General features: G+C 43.1%; 1 pseudogene; it reads right to left on the minus strand.

Annotated features, from left to right (window-relative positions):
- Positions 1–1,528: 1,528 nt before the first annotated feature.
- On the minus strand, positions 1,529–2,314 carry LOC136125931 (proliferating cell nuclear antigen pseudogene; annotated as a pseudogene).
- Positions 2,315–19,064: the final 16,750 nt, after the last annotated feature.

Here is a 19,064-nt window from a genome sequence, read left to right on the forward strand (position 1 = left end):
GTGAAACTCACATGGTGCAGATCCGGTTAGCATCTCAGCCCGTGTCAGAGGGTACATCTGCTGATTCAGACCAGACCAGATCTGTCTGTATCCCCGGCAAGCAGGAAGACATGATATGAGTCTGTAGCTCTGAGCCAGGCATCCCCGGGGCCTCATGGTGTGGCCAGGCTCTGCCTCCAACAACTGTCTTGCAGTCCAGTTTTGCGGGACATGGGGACATAGGAATTGGGTCTCCATGTCCCGCAAAGCCCCTCTTCTTGGGACTGCAAGCAGTCTCTTCTTTTTTTTTTTTTTTACTTTTTAAAATGTCAAGCTTTATGAATATATAATTTACATATGATAAAGTACAATTGGATTAGTTTTGACAAATGCATATAGTCTTGGAGCCATCATCACAACGTAGATAAAATATTTTCATCACTCCAAAAGTTTCCATCAGGCCCCTTTGCAGTCAATATCCTTCTCCAACCCCAGGCACACAGAAGGTAATGAATAGTTACCTACTGGATACAGTGAGTTCTATCATCACTGCAAGTACAACAGAAATCTGTCATTTAATCTACCAAACACAAAATACACCAGCAAAAAGGACTACAATAAAGGAATTCTCAATATGCAGCATATGCCAACTTGTGAGCTTGGAGCACAGTTACTGCTGGGTCTTTTTCACTTTCTTGGTTGACTCCAACATCCATGGAATTTAAGCCACCTTCATCCTTTAAGGGAATAAGTCCCCACAAAAGGCTACTTATGCTAGAGAAATTATTTTTGCATAAACATAATTCTTGGGACCTATCAGATCTACTAAAACTTCCAAGGCTCCTCTACAAGGCTGCCTGGGCTCATGAAACACTGCCCTGTAACAATGCGAGTCTTACAAAGCTGACGGAACTTTGGGTACATTAAGCTTCTGTAAAGTGTTAGTTTCTTCCAGCAAAAATGACAAAATAGTATATATTTGTTCTACTCTCCCCTTTTCATTTCTTGAGCTCAAGTCATAACACCAAAATAAGTTTGGCAAATGAATCCCCCAAAATACTTTGTCCCCTGCTGTATCTGGAATACTTTTAATCACTATATCTAATGTCATATCAACCTGCTCTAGACTGAAAAAATAAGCTCATTTACATGAGCTGCTTGAATTGTGAATTTTCTAGGATACTTGCAACCATCAGGGTCCAAATGAAGGCAGTGTCCTGTGATGCTTGAAATTCAAATGACTTTTATTTAAATTGAAAACAATACTTAAAACTGCATTTAGAGTCAAAACTCTTTTGTTTATAAAAATTATAAGGAGTATTCCTAGGTGAGGCAAAGTATTACTAGGTTAACAAGACCAGATTTGACTTTGGACTTTACTCTTTGAACAAATTGTAGAGAATGGAGGGAAAAAAAGTTACTTACAGAAAACAATATCTACATATGTACTCAGAGGTACAAAGACAAAAGAGACTTAAGTATGTGCTGGCATCTCAGAAGCAGTTCTCAAAGAGCTTAGTTTTATTTCCTTGTTGAATTTTAAGAATGTCTAAGCTCCTTGTTCATCCTCAATCTTGGGAGCCAAATAGTACTTTAAATGTCCCATATCAGCAATTTTATACTCTACGATGAGGGGTACATCTGCAGACATACTGAGTGTTACTGTAGGAGAGAATGGAGTGGCTTTTGTAAAGAAGTTCAGGTACCTCAGTGCAAAAGTTAGCTGAACTGGTTCATTCATCTCTATGGCAACAGCTTCCTCTTCTTTATCAACATTCCTCGTTTGTGACAACTTAATATTTCCATTTCCAAGTTCTCCACTTGCAGAAAATTTCACTCCATCTTTTGCACAGGAAATTACAACAGCATCTCCAATATGACTGAGATCTCGGCATATACGTGCAAATTCACCAGAAGGCATTTTTACTACACAGCTGTACTCTTGTTCTGGAATTCCAAGCTGTCCAAAATCTAAATCCATTAACTTCAATTCATAATCTGAAACCTTTTCTTGATTCGGAGCTTCAAATACTAGTGCCAAGGCGTCCACGTTATCTTCAGCCCTTAGTGTAATGATGTCTTCATTGCCAGCACATTTCAGTATTTTGGACATGCTGGTGAGGTTCACGCCCATGGCCAAGTTGCGGTAGCAGCGGTACCTGCCGAAGCCCTCAGAGCGCAGGGTGAGCTGCATCAAGGAGACATGGGACGAGTCCATGCTCTGCAGGTTCACGCCACTCGAGCTGATGTCCCAGCAGACCTCGTTGATGAGGTCCTTAAGTGCCTCAAGCACCTTCTTCAAGATGGAGCCCTGGACCAGGCGTGCCTCAAACATGGTGGCGGAGTTGTAAGGACACGGCTACTGGCGGAAGGAAGGAGGAAGGTGTAGCTGACTTAAACTTCAGAAGATGAGAGCGAGCGGGGGAACTAACCCTTGAATGCTTGAGATGGAGGAAGCCCACAACCAGCCCGCTGCGCCTGTAGCAGTTTAATCAAGCAGTCTCTTCTTACTCCGAGCCTGGAGACCTCCTCAGAGATGAATTCCTTTGAACCCTTTACAGAAGTCAATTCCTTATCGATTAGCACTTAACTGGTAATAGGGTTTGGGGTTGGGGGAGAGGGATTGGAAACAATAATTAATAAGAATAAGCAATAATAATAACTAATTTAGATTCCCAGCTGCTCATTCTTTTTAATAGTAACGCTTATTCTCCTTATCAGTTCTTAAATTTATCAGTAAGTATCTATCTCTTTTCTAGACTCTCCTACACCAACCCCCTCCCCTGTAGCATGTGGGTATCATCTAGAATTTTGACTATAGTTTATTACAGATATACTTTTTTGTTTGTTTAATCTTAGTCCTTGCTTTAGTAAGTGCTTTCGTCACTCAGAGGTCCAATATTCTAGAGTTCATTTCTTTTCTTGCTATAGGGCTCTTTTAAAATGTCTCCAAAAGAGTCTTTGTGTAATAAAATTTCTGAGGACTTCCTTAGGCGTCTGAAAATATCCCTATTTTGCCAGTGTGTAAATGATAGCTTAGCTGGGTATAAAATTATGAGTTTAAAGATTGTGGTCCTTTGATATGGAAACTATCACTCTACCATCTTTCTGCATCCAGTTTTGTCACTGATAAATATGGTGTCAATCTGAATGGTGTTCCTTTAAAAATTACTGTTTATTTTCTCATTGGAAGTTCTATAATTTCATCTCCTTAATGTCCATAAATTTCGCTGTAGTGTGTTGAGATGTGGCTGGCTCTTTCCCCCGCTTATTGAGATTGTACATATTCCTCAAATCTGGGAAATTCTTGGTCAATAATTTTTCAAATATTGTCTCCCTCATCCTAATTGTTTTCTCCCTTCTGGGACCCTAACGTCTGAAAACGTCTTCAGTCTTCTGTATTGCTTGACTTTCTACTATGAAAAATCTTTTTCATCTCTTCATTGTTTCTTTTAGAGAATTCCTAAGACTGGTCTTTTTATTTACTAATCTCAAGCTAAATTCATTTTCACATTTAACTCAGCTACTGATATTTTTAAAATAAATAAGTAAATAAGAAACTACCTCCTTGGTTTTTTTCTGTATAACTTCTTGTTCTTTCATCGTCCCAATAGTCCCTCCCCACTGGCCTTATTTCTTAGAAGGGATTGAACAGCCTTTTTAAAGCTTCTTGTTCTGCTTTAATGGAATAAATGGAATCCTTGTTCCATTGATTCTGTTTCATCTAGCATGAATTTCTTTCTCATTCTGTTGTCTTTCTCTTTATAGAAGTTGTATTCCTAAGAAGTCTCATTACTTTTGCTGGGAGATTATACTTTCCTGAGATCTTCTCTATCTTTGATGGGAATGGGTACCTGAGGGGAGAAGATAAAGCTCATGTAAGAACTTGGTCTGCTTCTGAAGATTTTGTGGGGTGGAAGGAGGGTGCATCTCATGGTGAAGAGCGTCTAGTGTTACACATCATGTCTCCTCCTTGGCACTGGTCTTATTCAAGAACTGCCTCCCTGCTGTGATTGTCTAACACCTGAGCAGAGAGAAAGGAACGCTAGGTGGCTGGAAAGTCTGGAAGGACCTGTTTTGAACTGTTCGTCATCCCAGTGAGAGTGTAGCAGAGTCCTTGATTTACCCCACCACCCCCGCTAGCCCTGGAATGGCTTCTATTCTCACACAGACTGAATGGGGCTCCACAAAGCTTCTGGAATCAGTGGATTGAGGTCTGACATCAGTCTTGGAAAATCTCAGCCATGAGCTCTTCAAATACAACTTCTGCTTCACCCTCCCCTCCACCTCTCTCCTTTTGAGACTCCAAATGTAAGTAGGTTGGTCCAGTTGACTTGGATTCAGGTCTGTTTTTTCTAGTCTTTTCTTTCAGTCCACTAATCTTGTCTTCTGCTGTACCCTGTCTGCTCTCAAATTTATTCAATGAGTTTAATTTTAGGTACTGTATTTTCACTTACAATGTCTAGTTGATCTTTTTTAAAAGATTCTAATCCTTTTTTGAAATTCTCCATCTTTTCAGCCACTTAGTGCATCTCTCCCAGATTGTGGTTGACATATTTGTACTTGTTAATGTTAAATCTTTGTGTGTTAACCCCAGTGTCTGGATCATCTATTGATCTACTTTTATTGACTGCTTTTTAGCAATCATTACTCGTATTTTCATACTTCATATTCATGTAAGTTTTGATTGTAGACCAGACATTGTGCATATACAAACAATAGAGACTAAAGTTGATATGACTGTTCCTCTGAGGATTCCCCTTCCCCGCCCCCAGATAGAAATAATCACCTCAACCTAATTAGAAATTGAGCTGGTTCAAGACTGGGTTGCAGTATTAGAATTAATCCACATTTGTGTTTTCCAAGTCTGAAGGATGATGCCTGTGTTAGTCTGGGTTCTCCAGAGAAACAGAACAAATAGGATAGAAAAGGAGATTTATTGTGAGGAATTGACTCATAGGAGATGTCCCAGCTCAAGCAACAAGGCAGAAAGAAAAGGGACAAATTTCTTCCTCTGCCTTTTTGTTCTATTTAAGCCTTCACAGTGTTGGAGAGGGTCTTCACATGTGGGAGGGCCATCTTCTTTACTGAGTCCACCAAGTCCAATGCCAGTCTCATCCAGAAACACCCTGGCAGACACACCCAGAAAGAATGCTTAATCAGATATCTGGGCATCTTCAGATCCAGTCAAGTTGACCCGTAAAATTAACTATCACAAAGTCTGACAGGGGGTGTCCCTAGCAAACGAGGTGAAGATCTTACTGCCTTTCCAGCCCAGCTGCTCCATCTCTTGCACCCCGATACTCAGCAAGGAATCTGCAGGAGAAAACAGCTACATCTCTTGGTCTCCTCTAGATTCTAATATCTCACGCCATCCCACATGATTTTCAAAATATTCATGAACTTATCTTTTCCCCAGGACAGTCCCTCTGCCTAGGCAAGCCCCAACACTAGCCTCTACCCAGACTCAGAAAATACCCTTAGGAAAGTAAATGGTTGGTGATTGCAGCTCACCTAGGAATGGCTCTGCCTGCTCTTGAATTTTTAAAAATTGAAATATAACAATATTATGTTAATTTCATGTGTATCACACAGTGATTTGATATTTGCATACATTATAAAATGATCACCGTAGTAAGCCTAATAACTATCTGTCCCCATACAAAGTTATTACAATATTATTGATAATATTCCTTTTTCTGTATATTACATCCCCATGATTTATGTATTTTATAACCCAAATTTTGTACCTCTAAACCCCCTTCACCTACTTCACCCAATCCCCCACCCTCTTCCCCTCTGGCAACCACCCATTTCTTCTATCTATGAATCTGTTTTTGTTTTGTTTTGTTTGTTTTGTTTTTTAGATTACACATATAAATAAAATCATACTTGTCATATTTGTCTTTCTCTGTCTGCCTTATTTCACTTAGCATGATACCCTCTAGATCCTTCCATGTTGTTGCAAATGGCAAGATTTCATTCTTTTTTATTGCTAAGTAATATTCTATTATATATAAATATCACATCTTCTCTATCCATTTGTGTCTGTGGATGGACATTTAGGTTGCTTCCATATCTTGGCTATTGTAAATAATGCTTCAGCGAGCATTGGAGTGCATATATCTTTTCAAATTAGTGTTTTTGTTTTCTTTGGAAAAATACCCAGAAGTGAAATTGCTGGATCATATGATAGTTCTATTTTTAATTTTTTGAGGATCCTCCATACTGTTTGCCACAGTGGCTGCACCAATCTACATTCCCAGCAATAGTGCAGAAGGGTTCCCTTTTCTCCAAATCCTTGTCAACACTTATTATTTGCTGTCTTTTTGATGATAGCCATTCTGACAGATGTGAGATAGTATCTCCCTATGGTCTTGATTTGCATTTCCCTGATGACTAGTGATGTTGAGTATCTTCTCATGTGTCTGTTGTCCATCTGTATGTTTTCCTGGGAAAAATGTCTATTCATGTCCTCTGCCCATTTTTAATTGGTTGTTTTTTTTTTATCTTGAGTTGTATGAGTTTTTGTTGTCGTTGTTCTTGTTTTCTTGGTATATTTTGGATATTAACCCCTTACTCCGAATATTGTTTGAAAATATTTTCTCCCATTCAGTAGGCTGCCTTCTCATTTTGTTGATGGTTTCCTTTGCTGTGAAACAGCTTTTTAGTTTGAGGTAATCCCATTTGTTTATTTTTGCTTTCATTTCCCAGCCTGAAGAGACAGCTCCAAAAAGAATATTGCTAAGACTGATGTCAAAGAGTATACTGCCTAAGTTTTCTTCTAAGAAACTAGAAGAAGCTCTCCTCAATGAACTTACCTGCTCTGGAATGTAATTTGTCTGGTCCTTTGTACTCCCATGGCTGTCCAAATGTCTTTATAATTATAAATTTCCCTAGTTGCTATGGTGGGAGCGATGGTCTGCTGATTCTTAGTATAAACCATGTAGAAGCTGACACCTCTTACAGTGGTTAGGGGCAGGACATTATTGCCCAGTGCCCAGGGGGAGGGGCAAGGGCACACAGTGAGAACTCCCCTTCTCATATCCCATCACCAGAATCTACCCTTTTTCTACTCTAGGGCATAATTCCTCCCTCTACTCACTTACCCAGAAGCCCAAGTACCCAGAGGTTCTCGAGGTTTTATTTATTTATTTATTTTTTATGGATTCACCAACTTGCCTCTGCTTTTTGGTGCATCACTGAGATTGATTTGGGGGCAGGAGCCAGTGGTAACCCATGCTAGTGACTCATCATATCATGAACCAGAATTAGCAGAGACCCAGCTCTGCCCCATATTATCTGTATCCCCCTGAGCAAATCACTTCACCTCTCCTTTCCACAACTGCAAAACAGTGTTGACCTAGATCACACACTGTTCAAATGGGTATAAAAAAATCCTGAAATCTTTAAGTGTTATGTCCATGTAAGCAATTATTATTTCTTGCTCTTTGAAACCAATACTCTTATAGAATCCATCAGTATCACTACTTTGAAAAAGTAGTACATAGAACTCCTTTACGCCCTTTACCCAAGCTCCTCAATTACAAATATTTTCCCCATTTGGATTTATCATCCTCAGTGATAGATAGACAGACAGATATTTTTCTCCTAAACTATTTGGGATAAATTACAAACACCACATCTTTCCCCTAAATATTTTTTGTATATTTCCTGAGAATAGAGATATTCTTAATAGGAAATGAAGTAAGAATACAATACTCGTAAGTGATCTGGAGTTCATATTCCTATTTGCTAGCTATCCTGTATTTCCTTTTGTGGTCATTTTCCTCAGTCCAGGGTCCAGTCCAGGATCACATGTTGGGCTGAATTTCATGCCTTTTTAGGCTCATTCTTTTCTGGAATGGTTCTTCAGCCCCTCTATCTTCCCCTGAACTTGACAGTCCTGGAGAGTATGGGGTAGATATTTGCAGGGTGGCCCCAGGGTTGAATCCAGAGGATGTATTTGGGCAGCTCCACCCCGGAGGTGAGGTTGTGGGTGGCACAGCACATCGGGAGGCACTTGGTAAGCTGGGGTCAAGTTTCCACCGGTCATCCCAGCAGTCACTGGAGACTCCAGGCTGAATCAGTGCTAATGGTGATACTGCAGAGCTGTGGTTCTCGAAGTCCGTCACCCCTTCCATTTATTAACTCACCTTCTCCTGCAGGGAAGAGCTTTTCCTTCCCCCTTGTTCATTTATTCCTTTACTTTTGAATTGGTATGATCTCATGGATTCTTGCATTATTCTATGGGTTATAATCTGCTACTGTTGCTGGCCGTCAAGGGACTGTTTGAGTACGTACCTCCTGAGTGATACCCCTGTAGGGTCCCATGGGTCTCGGAGATTGTAGGATGAATGGATAAGCTGGTCAAGGGGCGAGCTCTCGGTTGTCTTGAGAAAAACCTAGTGAATCAGAATTAGCCCAGGTGCCTATTCCCTAGAGTGATCTGCTTTTCTCGCGTGAATCTCCTAGAGCCCCTGCAGGGAGCCCTGCCTCCCACCAGCCTGGAGAAAGAGCCAGTCTAGATTGGACACCTGCTTTCTCCCTTCCAAGCCTGCCCACTCTGCGCTCAGCTTGAATTATTCCCCCAGACCTGCTGCCAAGGCCCCTTGTTGATCATCTCCAAAACCCCTCAGCAGGAGCGACCGTCTGTGCTGTAGGTAGCCTAGCACTGTATCGAGAGCCTTCTACCTGCCCACTCTCGTGCTCCTGGGCACTGCAAAGCAGACAAGCTGCTTGGAAAAGCAGCTGGCAGCACATAACAAGAATCATAAAATTGTTTGTTCCATTTGACCTCCCGGTGACACTTCTGGGAAGTCGTCCTGAAAGAAAATTCCCAAAATGGCAAAAGCCTATGTGTAAAGACGTCTATTGCAGAATTATCCAACCCACAAGGCACACTGGACACCTGTCGGTCGGGGAATGGTGGGTAATTTATGGTACACTGAATGGATTGAATATTATATTTCTTCTCCTGTGATTCTCAGGATTATGAAGAAGCAAGAAAAATGTGTGATATATTAAGTAGGAAAATGTAGAGTGCATAACCTTGTATGAGAATCTTTATGGATAATAATAATATCCATATTCTCCATAATAATACGGACGGAAAGGTTTCCTTTCCTGAAGAGCTGATATCAGAGCTCCTCCTGGGGAGGGGGGTGGCATTGAGTTCTATGTACACACAGGTGGAGGCTCCCAGGCCCTCGTTTAAGGCAGCCCTGGCTGCTGGTGAAAGTTTGATGGTCACTGAAACGAGAATGGTCCCCTCTAAACTGGACCAGCGTTGGGCCAGCATGGGGAAAGCACAGGAGTATCTGCTTCCTCACACCCACACCAGGGGTCCAGGGCCAGCTGCTCTTACCTGGGCGCGTCTGAGCAGTGCGGGCAAACTGTATGCAGGGCCAAGCAAAGAGCAGAGACCTGGGTGATGACTAGGACCTGGGGAGGCTAATGAACAGACTTACGGGCGAAGGGCATCTTTCTGTTTTTGTTCACAGCTTTACGGGGATACAATTCACACACAATTCACCCATTTAAAGTACACAATTCAATGACCTTTTGTATATTTCTAGAGTGGTGTGACCATCACCCCTGTCAATTTTAGACCATTTTTATCACCCCCAAAGAAACCATGTCACCCCCACAATGTTCCCATCCTCACCACCCTCCCCAGTCTTAGGTAAACACTGATCCACTTTCTGTGTCTATGGATTTGCCTGTTCTGGACATTTCATATAAATTGAATCACGTAATATAGCGTCTCTTGCTACTGGCTTCTTTCAGCTAACAGTGTTTCCAAGTTTCATTCACATTGTAGCACACAGCAGCACGTTGTTCCTTCCTGTGATTGGATAATGTCCTGTTCTGTGCGTACCGTATTCTGCTTATCCATTCATCAGCTGATGGACATTTGGGTTGTTTCCACTTTTTGCCTCTACTGTAAACGCTGCTACAGACACTTGTGCACAGGTGTTGGTGTGGATAAATGTTTTCATTTCTTTTGAGTATATACCTAGGAGCAGAATTGCTGGGTCATATGGTAACTGTTTAACTTTCTGAGGAACTGTCAAACTGGTTCCTAAAGTAGCTACATCCTAGTGTCTGTGGCATCTCATCATGGCTTTGATTTGCATTTCCCTGATGGCCAATGACGTTGAAGCTCTTTTCATGTGCTTATTGGCCTTGCTCATATCTTCTCTGAAGACGGATATAGCCTCTTGCATTTGACAAACCACTCCCACACCTCCTGTCTGGTGTGTGGTGTGCATCTGGGTATTTATTTTTTTATTTATTTATTGGTATTTATTTTTGATCTGGCATTACCTTCTTTCCTCTAGGAATTGCATCCTCCTCCCTTTGAGGAAGAGCTCCCCCTTCCCTCCACCTTTTTCCTAATACGTGTGGTGCCAGAGGGTCCCCCTCTTTTTCCTCACTCATCTCCACAGCCATGGCAATTGTCTAAGGTTGGCTGGAAGTGAACCTGGGAGATGGAGGCCTTGAAATGGACGTCAGGACTGCGAGGCATGTGGGGCAGCAGCCTCCACACAGAGAGAGGCAGGGGATGAGAGATGGCAGGAGAGTGGGGACCTGGCCCACGGGCTCATCTGGGACCTCCCAAGATGCAGTGGAGACCGTTTCTTGGGTTTCGGCTGCCACCAAGGCCCTGTGCGTCTTTGAGTGCGTTGCCGCACCTGTGACCAAAGACGCACACCTCTAGGAGGAAGGCAGGCAGAGACTGATCTGCAGATGAACCTATCGGGCAGGAGGAAGTTGAGTGCCTGTTTTGAGGTCCAGACATCACGCTTATTTATCTTTTGTCCCTGGTCTACTTTGACATCTCACTGGCGACAAGTCACTCAGGTGGCACGGGACCGGCCGAGTTCTCAGCTCTGCCTCCATGGAGCAGGCTCTCAGGCAGCGCAGCCAGACCCTCGTCCCACAGACGGCGTTCCCATAGCAACCCCTGGGGAGGACAGAGCCCGTGCGGATTCACAGAGTGCAGTACTTTGACTTTCATAGAAAAGAGGCAAGTTATAAGCACAAGTGGTGTTTTACACGGGCCTGTGGGCAATTTTTCAGTGAAAATTCAAACCCAAGGCTTCAGGGGCAGAGGGAGAGAGCAGTAGTTTTCTTCAAACCTACTAGGCACCAGAGCCTCTGCTAAGCAGGTCACCTCTCTGTAGACAAGGAAACCAAGGCCAGGTGGGATTAAACACTCTCCAGGGAAAACCAAGGAGCCAGGGGCCACCCCGGAGTTCAGGGCTACAGCCTTCCTGGGTCACAGAGCCTGGGCCACGGGCCCGGCTGCGAGGCTGGGTTCTTGATGCCTTCTCCATCAGCGGGGCTAGCACATGCTGAGCACACGCCGCCTTGCCGAGCGGACACATGACACCCACAGAACCTAGGAAATGGGTCAAAAACCCCTTTACACGTGGTCTGACTTTATAGGGCTTTAATAGACATCAAAGTATTCCTTGGAATTTAGGGGTTTGGCAAAGGTCTAAAATTGGTTTTTAAGTGCCTGTGGCTTGGCAAATCCATACTGTGCTTTGGGAGGTTCCCTTCCCTTCTAAACCCACGCAGGGCTTAGAAGGAAAAATAATATGGATCCTGCTGAATGAGTCTCACTTATTCCTTGAAAATTTCATTATTTGCAAACCAAAGAGGACAGTGGTTTGAGTTCTCCTTCTTGGCACCAGGATGTGCCCTTGACAATGCTGAGAAGGTTTCAGCCAGTTTTTGGTCAAGTGTTACTCGTAGTTTGGTACCAAGATCAGAGCTGGGGCCTTCGGAATGGTCTGGAAGGTGGTGGCGGAGGGGGGTGTGGGAGACCAATGAGAACGTGGGCAGGAGAAGTGGCTGCCTGGGCTTGGAGAGCAGGTCCTCAGGCCGTGTCCACACTCCCCGGCCCTCCCCTGTCCCACTCACACGGTCTTGTCCAGCACTGAGCCTGGAGTGTTCGGTGACAGAGCCTGAGGCCTGCCCGAGCGATAGGGCAGGAGGGAGACAGGCAGACACACTTTCTGGTCAGGGACCCCCCAGCCCCACACGAGTCAAGAGCCGAGGAGTGAAGCCCTGGGCGATGGCTGGTCCAGAGCCTCCCTTCTGTACTGCTCTCCACTGCCTGATGGCGCTGAGTGCTCTCCATGGCGACAGCGTGAAATCCACTGATTTGTCTTAGTCATTTTTAAACAAACAAAAAACATTTTTATTTAGAGGTAAATGTAGATTCACATGCAGTTGTAAGGAAGAATACAAAAAGAAAAAGAAACGGTAGAGAGAGACCCCTGCACCCTCCACCCACTTTCCCCCAAAGGTAACATCTTGGGTGACTAGAGTATAATATCATAACCACGAAATTGACATCAGTACAAAACACCCAGGGATGCAGATTTGCCAGTTTCACATGCCCACCTGCCCAATGAGGGTATTTAGTTCTGTGAATTTAATCGCACGTGTAGGTTCCGGAATCCACCAGCACAGGCTCCCTCGGGCTCCTTCTACAGCCTCACCAGCTCCCTCCTGCTCCCTAAGCCCCGTCACCACTATCTGCTCCCCCGTCTCTGTAATCTCATCGTTGCAAGAGGGTTACACACTATGTAACCTTCTGAGACTGGCTTTTCCCACTCAGCATAACTGCTTTGAGATCATTCAAGCTTTTGTACCAACAGTTCTTCCTTTTTATTGTGGATCAAGAGTTTATGACAGCGTGGAGGAACCTCAGTCTACTCACCATGCACGTTGTTAATGGGCATCTGTGTTATTTCCAAGTTGGGGTTCTTATGAGCAAAGCTGATATACACATCAAGGTATAGGCTTTTGCGGGAACATGGTCTTCATTTCTCTGGGATAAATGCCTAGGAGTTCATGGTTGGGTCATGTGTAGTCCCATGTTCAGTTTGGTAAGAAACTGCCATATTTTACTGCAGAACAACTGTCCCACTTTACATCCCCAGAGGCAATGGACGAAGGGTCCATTTTCTTGGCATCCTCGCCAGCATTTGGTGTTGTCACTATTTTTATTTTAGCCATTCTGATAGGCGTGCAAAGTGGTGAGATGAGAGTTCCTGGAAACAACCCAGACATGCTCAGGGACCTTCTACGGTGCAGGCTGCTTGTGGGGACCATGAGGCAGAGGGCTCCCCCCGGGCTCTGCTTCTCCACAGACCCTCAGGCCCCCTCCGCTCACCTTCAGACCATGTCGGGTCTGTTTGCTGGCATTTGACCTGGTCACACAGCCCAACATCTCAGAACCCCCAGTGGCCTCCAGCTTGCAAATCCACCCCACCTTTTGTCCCCTTAGCCTGGAACACTGTCCCCAGAACCTCATAGCCACCCTCTCTCAATGTCAGAGGTCCACCCAGAGAGAGGCCTCTTCTGCCCATGCCAACAAAGGCAGCTCTCATTCACGATTTCCCTACTGATGCTTAGAATTAAACCACTTCATCTATTGCTTGTTATCTGATTTTCCCCCATAGAGTCAATTCCTTGTGGAGATCGATATTTCCAGCGCCCACAAAATGTACAATAGGCAGGGATGTCAATCAGTATTTGGTAAATATCTGAATCAATGAATGGATGGATGTGTGAGCCTCTAGTTTGAACTCTAGTTAGAGCACCAACAAAAGGAAATGCTTGGCCACAGCTGATGCGAAAGTCCCACTGGAGCCTTGGAGGTGGCTCTATGCCAGGCTGAGGTCCAAGGCCACAGGGTATTGTCCCTGGTCCACCGAGCATCCTTCCTGCAGGCCTGAGGCCCCGCCCCTTCCAAGAAAAGTATGCGATCCCTCTTCTTTCTTACTCAGTGCTAAGTTAGCGATGTCATGTTTCAATATGGCTAGTGTATCCAACCTAAATATTTTAAATAAAAAGAAATATCAGTATTTTTTTCTCTACCAGAATAAAACTATGGCTGTTTAACACACCCCCTCCAAAACTTATCCTCTGAACAACTTTATTCCACGCAATTAAACATGAATTTCTACACCCACACACTCAGGCCCTGAAATACATTGTAGACATGTTTCTAGAAAACATTCGTTTCCCTCATTGTGTTTTCAGAGACGTTTGTCTGTGAAGACTTGTGTTCAGAGTTATAAGACATTTGACATGCAGGTGTGCTTTGTCCCAGAGATTAGCAACTGTTTTGGTCTTGGGCCTCTTTATACCCTTAAAAATTACCTCAAAGAGCTTTTGTTCATATAGGTTATATCTGTCAATATTTACCATATTAGAAATTAAAATTAAGCATCCGAAATACTTATTTGTTCACTAAAAATAACAATAATAAACCTGTTACATGTTAATATAAATAATTTGCTTATGAAAGCAACTGTATTTCCATTAAAAAAATAAAATAAAAATAGTGGTACTGCTTTATAATTTTACCAGATCTCCCCAAAGTCTGACTTGATAGATGGCAGCTGTGCTTTCACACCTGTTTCTATAACCATCAGGTGAATATGTTTTTTGGTTGAAGGACGTGGAGAAAATCCGGCAGACGGGTTGTCCAACAAACAACATCTCTCCTGACAGTTTCTTCATATAATTGTAGATATTCTTCTTTGACACTATTAGCAAACTTGACAATCTCTTGACGATCAGTTGCAATGTGGAATCTGAAACACTATCGGTAAACTTTTTCTTCTGTTATATTAAGTGCACTGGTTTCTCTTTTTCTTTGAATGGATCTTTTGCCTTTGCCTGATTTTGTAACATCATGTCTTGGTCACTTGGAAAATATGGTTCACTGAATCCTGTAGAGTTTCAAATGTAGACACATTTCATTATACAATATCCAAAAAAACACATTTGCTGATATCACCAGCCATCTTATCAGAAAATTCTTTAAGGAATGGGAAGCTATGAAGGGTTGCATGGTAGATAGATACACATTTTCCAAAATTCTAATTTTCACTTGAAAGTTCACATTTTATCATTGGTAGCAAATACTGTCAGTGGCTTCCTTTGGAATGACAAGTTCACTTCATTCATTTTCATGGTGTCTGCGAAATGATAAAGACTAACTAGTTTGTCTGCAAGTTGTTCTTTCAAGTAAAAATGATGTTCCACAGAAAAGGGCAGTTCAGCTGCCAACTCAGTCACCCAGGCTTTTCCTGAAAAGCACAAACACTGTGCTGCAGTTTGCAGAGAAGTGTTGTGTGTGCACTTTCCACCTTGTAAGGATATTAACAAGATGGGCTCCTCAAACATCGAGATTTAGTAGAACTCATAATTTTGTCATTCCATCCAGAACACTGTCAAGTGAAAGGGCTCACCTTTGAGTGCCCAGTTCAGAAGCACAAGAGACTACCAGCGCTGATTCAAAGCACAGCACCTGCAGTGTCACCTGTCACTTCCTTTGCACCATCAATGCAGATGTCAACACTGCGAAAAAAGAGTAACATCTTATTAAGAAAATAGTTGTGACCTCAAAGTCTCCTGAGAAGGTCTCAGGGACCTTCAGGGACCTCAGTCCACACTTTGAGAAGTATGGTTTTAGCCGAAAGATCATGAGATGAGCCTCATTTCTTTACCTTCTTCCCCTTTTTAGCATATAAAACTTTACAGTACACATTTAAGGGAAGCTTGGTAAACTTAATGCAGAATCTTTACATCAACAGATATAATTTAAAAGTCAGTGATTTTTCATATTAACAACACTTTTATAATTAATGTAGTTATCTATACAAAGTTTCAAAAGTATTTGCAATAACTGAAATTTATGCAAATTTTCAGACATAAGAAGTTAAGAATAATAAAATATGTATCCATGAAATAAAATGTTAAACATATAGTTGAAGACACGCTGACCCTGTTTTCCTTCAGCACCCCTCCAAAAGATGATTATCGTCCTGGATTGGATGTTTATCCTCACCATGAGGTTCTATACACTTTTATTATATATGTGTCTATATCTCTAAGCAAGATGTAATATTGTTAGGAAAAAAACAGTGCTGAAAATTCTTCTTATGCTCTTAAAGTTTCTCTAAGTCACATATATATGTATATCCAGGAGTGGAATTGTCCCATTATTGGTAACATGCATTTTCATATTCACTAGATATTGGCAATTTATTGTCTGAAGGGATTATATCAACTTACACTATCAACAGCAATGCCTAAAAGCTCTTTTTCCTCTACATCTTCTGCAGCATTTGGAATAATGAGACTTTCTGTGGATCTTGTGGGTATGGAATTTTATTGTAGTTTAATTTGCATTTCTCTGATTATTATCTGAAATATTGATAATATTTTCAGATTTGTTTACCTTTGAATATTCTCTCATTAATCACCATACAACCAATTTTTGTACTGTTTATTATTTAATATTGGTTGTAGGGATTCTTGACATATATTGGATTTTTATCCTTTGACCATATTTGTGGTACAGATATCTATTTCCATGTGGTGGTGTTTTCTTAAATTTATTATGATGTCCTTTAATATATAGTTTGTACTTTTAATGCAATCAGATTGATCAATTTTGTCCTTTTATGGTGTGCCTTTTCTAAGTCTTCCTTAATAAGTCATTCCTTACTGCAAAGTCACTAAATATCTCCCTGTATTTTCTTATAAAATTTTAAAGATTTATTTTCCACAATTAAGATTAATTCACCTAAATTTTATCTTAGGGTATCCTGTGAGTTGGGAGCTTATTTTATTTTATTTTTTTCCATGTGAACACCAAATTTCCCAGCATCATCATTAAATCCTTTCTCTACTGACCTGTGGAGCAACCTCTATCCTCTATCAGGTTTTGCATATTTGGAGACCTCTTCCTTAAAAGAATACATTCTGTGGCTCTTGGGTGGAGTGCTTATTAAATTTTGTGGGTCAAATTGTTTGATAGGGCTGCTTGAGTTCTCTGTATCCTTCCTGATCTTCTGTCTATTTGTTCCATCTGTCACAAGAGGGGATCATCAACTCTTCAACTATCATGGTGGGTTTGTTTGAACTTTCACCTCTTCCAGTTCTTCTTTCATTTATTTAGATTTGTTATAACCTCTTGATGCATCAGCCCTTTATCATGATAAAATGCTCCTGTGTATTCCTGACAATATTCTTCATTCTGAAGTCACTTTGCCTAGCATTAATATACCCACTCCAGCTTTCTTATGATTAGAGTTTACATGGTATCTCCTTTTAATATTGTAACTTTTGCTCTACGTTTATTTTTAAAGTGCATTTCTTGTGGGCAGCTTAAAGTCTGGTCTAGTTTTTTATCCAGTCTGACAGTTTCTGCCTTTTCTTTGAAGTGCTTAGACCATTTATATTTATTGTAATTATCAAATTTAACTCTACCTCTGTTTTAATTCCCATGTTTTTTAGCTAAATGGTTAATTTGCTTTAAAATTTTTAAGATATAAGTATTTCTTATTTATCCACAGAGATGCAATTTCTGGTTCTCGTCGCTCCTCTGTGTGGATCTGAGTATTTACACTGGCATCTGGGCATCTGCCAGGCACATCTACATAGGCTGTCTCATTCTGCCTTTGTGACATTTGCAGGCACAGGGGACTGTCCCCACTTCATAGAAGTGGAAGTTAAGGTTCAGGGAAATTATAGGAGTTCCTGGTCTGAAAAGCAGATCAGGATTGGAATCCAGGTCTTTTTGCCCATTGGTTACTGTTTTCTGTGGGGAAAAGGAGCATCAGTAGTGAGGCTCAGACATCAGAAATGAAGAAAGGTGAGGGGTATCTCCTGTAACAGAGAGACCACCAGCCTTCAGGTGAGCTCATCCCACAGGAGGGGGTGCTGGAGGAGGGCAGGGGCTCCTGGCCGGGCTGAAGTGTCCAGAGGGCCACTGGAGGGAACAGTTCATCCAGGGAGAGACAGATGGAGAGAGTCAGGGCAGATGCCAGCAGAGGCCACCTCCCACACAGGCCAAGGAGCTGCCGAGATGGGAAGAGTGTCAGATATGTCAATGGTACACTGGGGTTGGCGTGGAGGGGTCTGCAGGGCAGAAGGGAGATGGGAAGAGGTGCAGAAAAGTGTGGGTGCAGAAGAGGTGGGCTCACTGTTCCCCTGGAAGAGCCCAGCCCCCAGGCAGGCCCTTGTCCTTGGCTCGGCTCTGGCCCGAGGCTGCGCTGGGCTCAGCACCCCCTGCAGAGCAGTCCTGAGAGCCCAGCAGGAGGTGGAGGCACTGCCAGTCACCTGCTGATGTCTTGGCTCCCCGCTACCCCCGCACCCTGCTTCTTCCTCCCTCCCCCTGCAGAGGGAGGCTCCTTGGTTCTTTAGGTCTCTGGGAACCACTGAGTGTGAACCTCCTAAAACAGGGGATGCCAAACACAAATGCCAGTTCCTTCAGTGGCACACTGTGGGCTGTCATCCTCCTTATCGCCCCACAGACGGCGATAAAACCCGCCTCACGGAGCGGCTGTAAGGACTCACACAGGGGGCCCGGATGCAGACACAGTTGCCACTTTTAAGGCTCTTTCACACCTACTCCCAATAAGGTGACACAGGGGATGTGGCAATTCCTTTGTGTTTTCGAAGCAGCGAGAGGGGACATGACCTGAAGGTGTCACCCAGGAGTCTGTCACCCAGACCCATAGGTGGGTCAGGGACAGCTGCTCTTTAATCAGGCTTTTATAGAAGAAAATAGCTAATTTCTACTTTGGTGGTAGAAAGTGATTAAGAAACAGAGAAATGGGGGGAAAGGGCCATACATGTGACCCTATAACTGCATCCCCCCAGGCTCATTCCCCATGGGGGTGAGTGGGGTGCCGACCAGCAGGTGGAAACCCATTAGTCTGGAGGAAGGTATGACCATGTGGGTTCTTACAGGAAGGCCTTGGGGTGGGAGAAGGGGAACCCTGGGGCCCACTTGGTGCGGATTGGGGTTTCCTCTTTGGGGTGAGTTTCCGGGTGGAGCTGCATGGCCCTGAACGTGGGGACACGTAAAATGTGGCTGATCAGCAAGTCCCTTTTCCTTTCTATTAATTAGGGAAATAAATCTCTGTCCAGCAGGCCCTGAGGCCGACTAATCCGAGCAGAAGGATGCCCGGTGGGCTGGACGGAGCCAGAGAGCTGCTCACCAAGGACAAGGCTCCTGGTCCTGAACCCAAGGCCGCCGC

Source organism: Phocoena phocoena, chromosome 7 (genome assembly GCF_963924675.1).
Source record: "Phocoena phocoena chromosome 7, mPhoPho1.1, whole genome shotgun sequence".
Classification (NCBI taxonomy): Eukaryota; Metazoa; Chordata; class Mammalia; order Artiodactyla; family Phocoenidae; genus Phocoena; species Phocoena phocoena.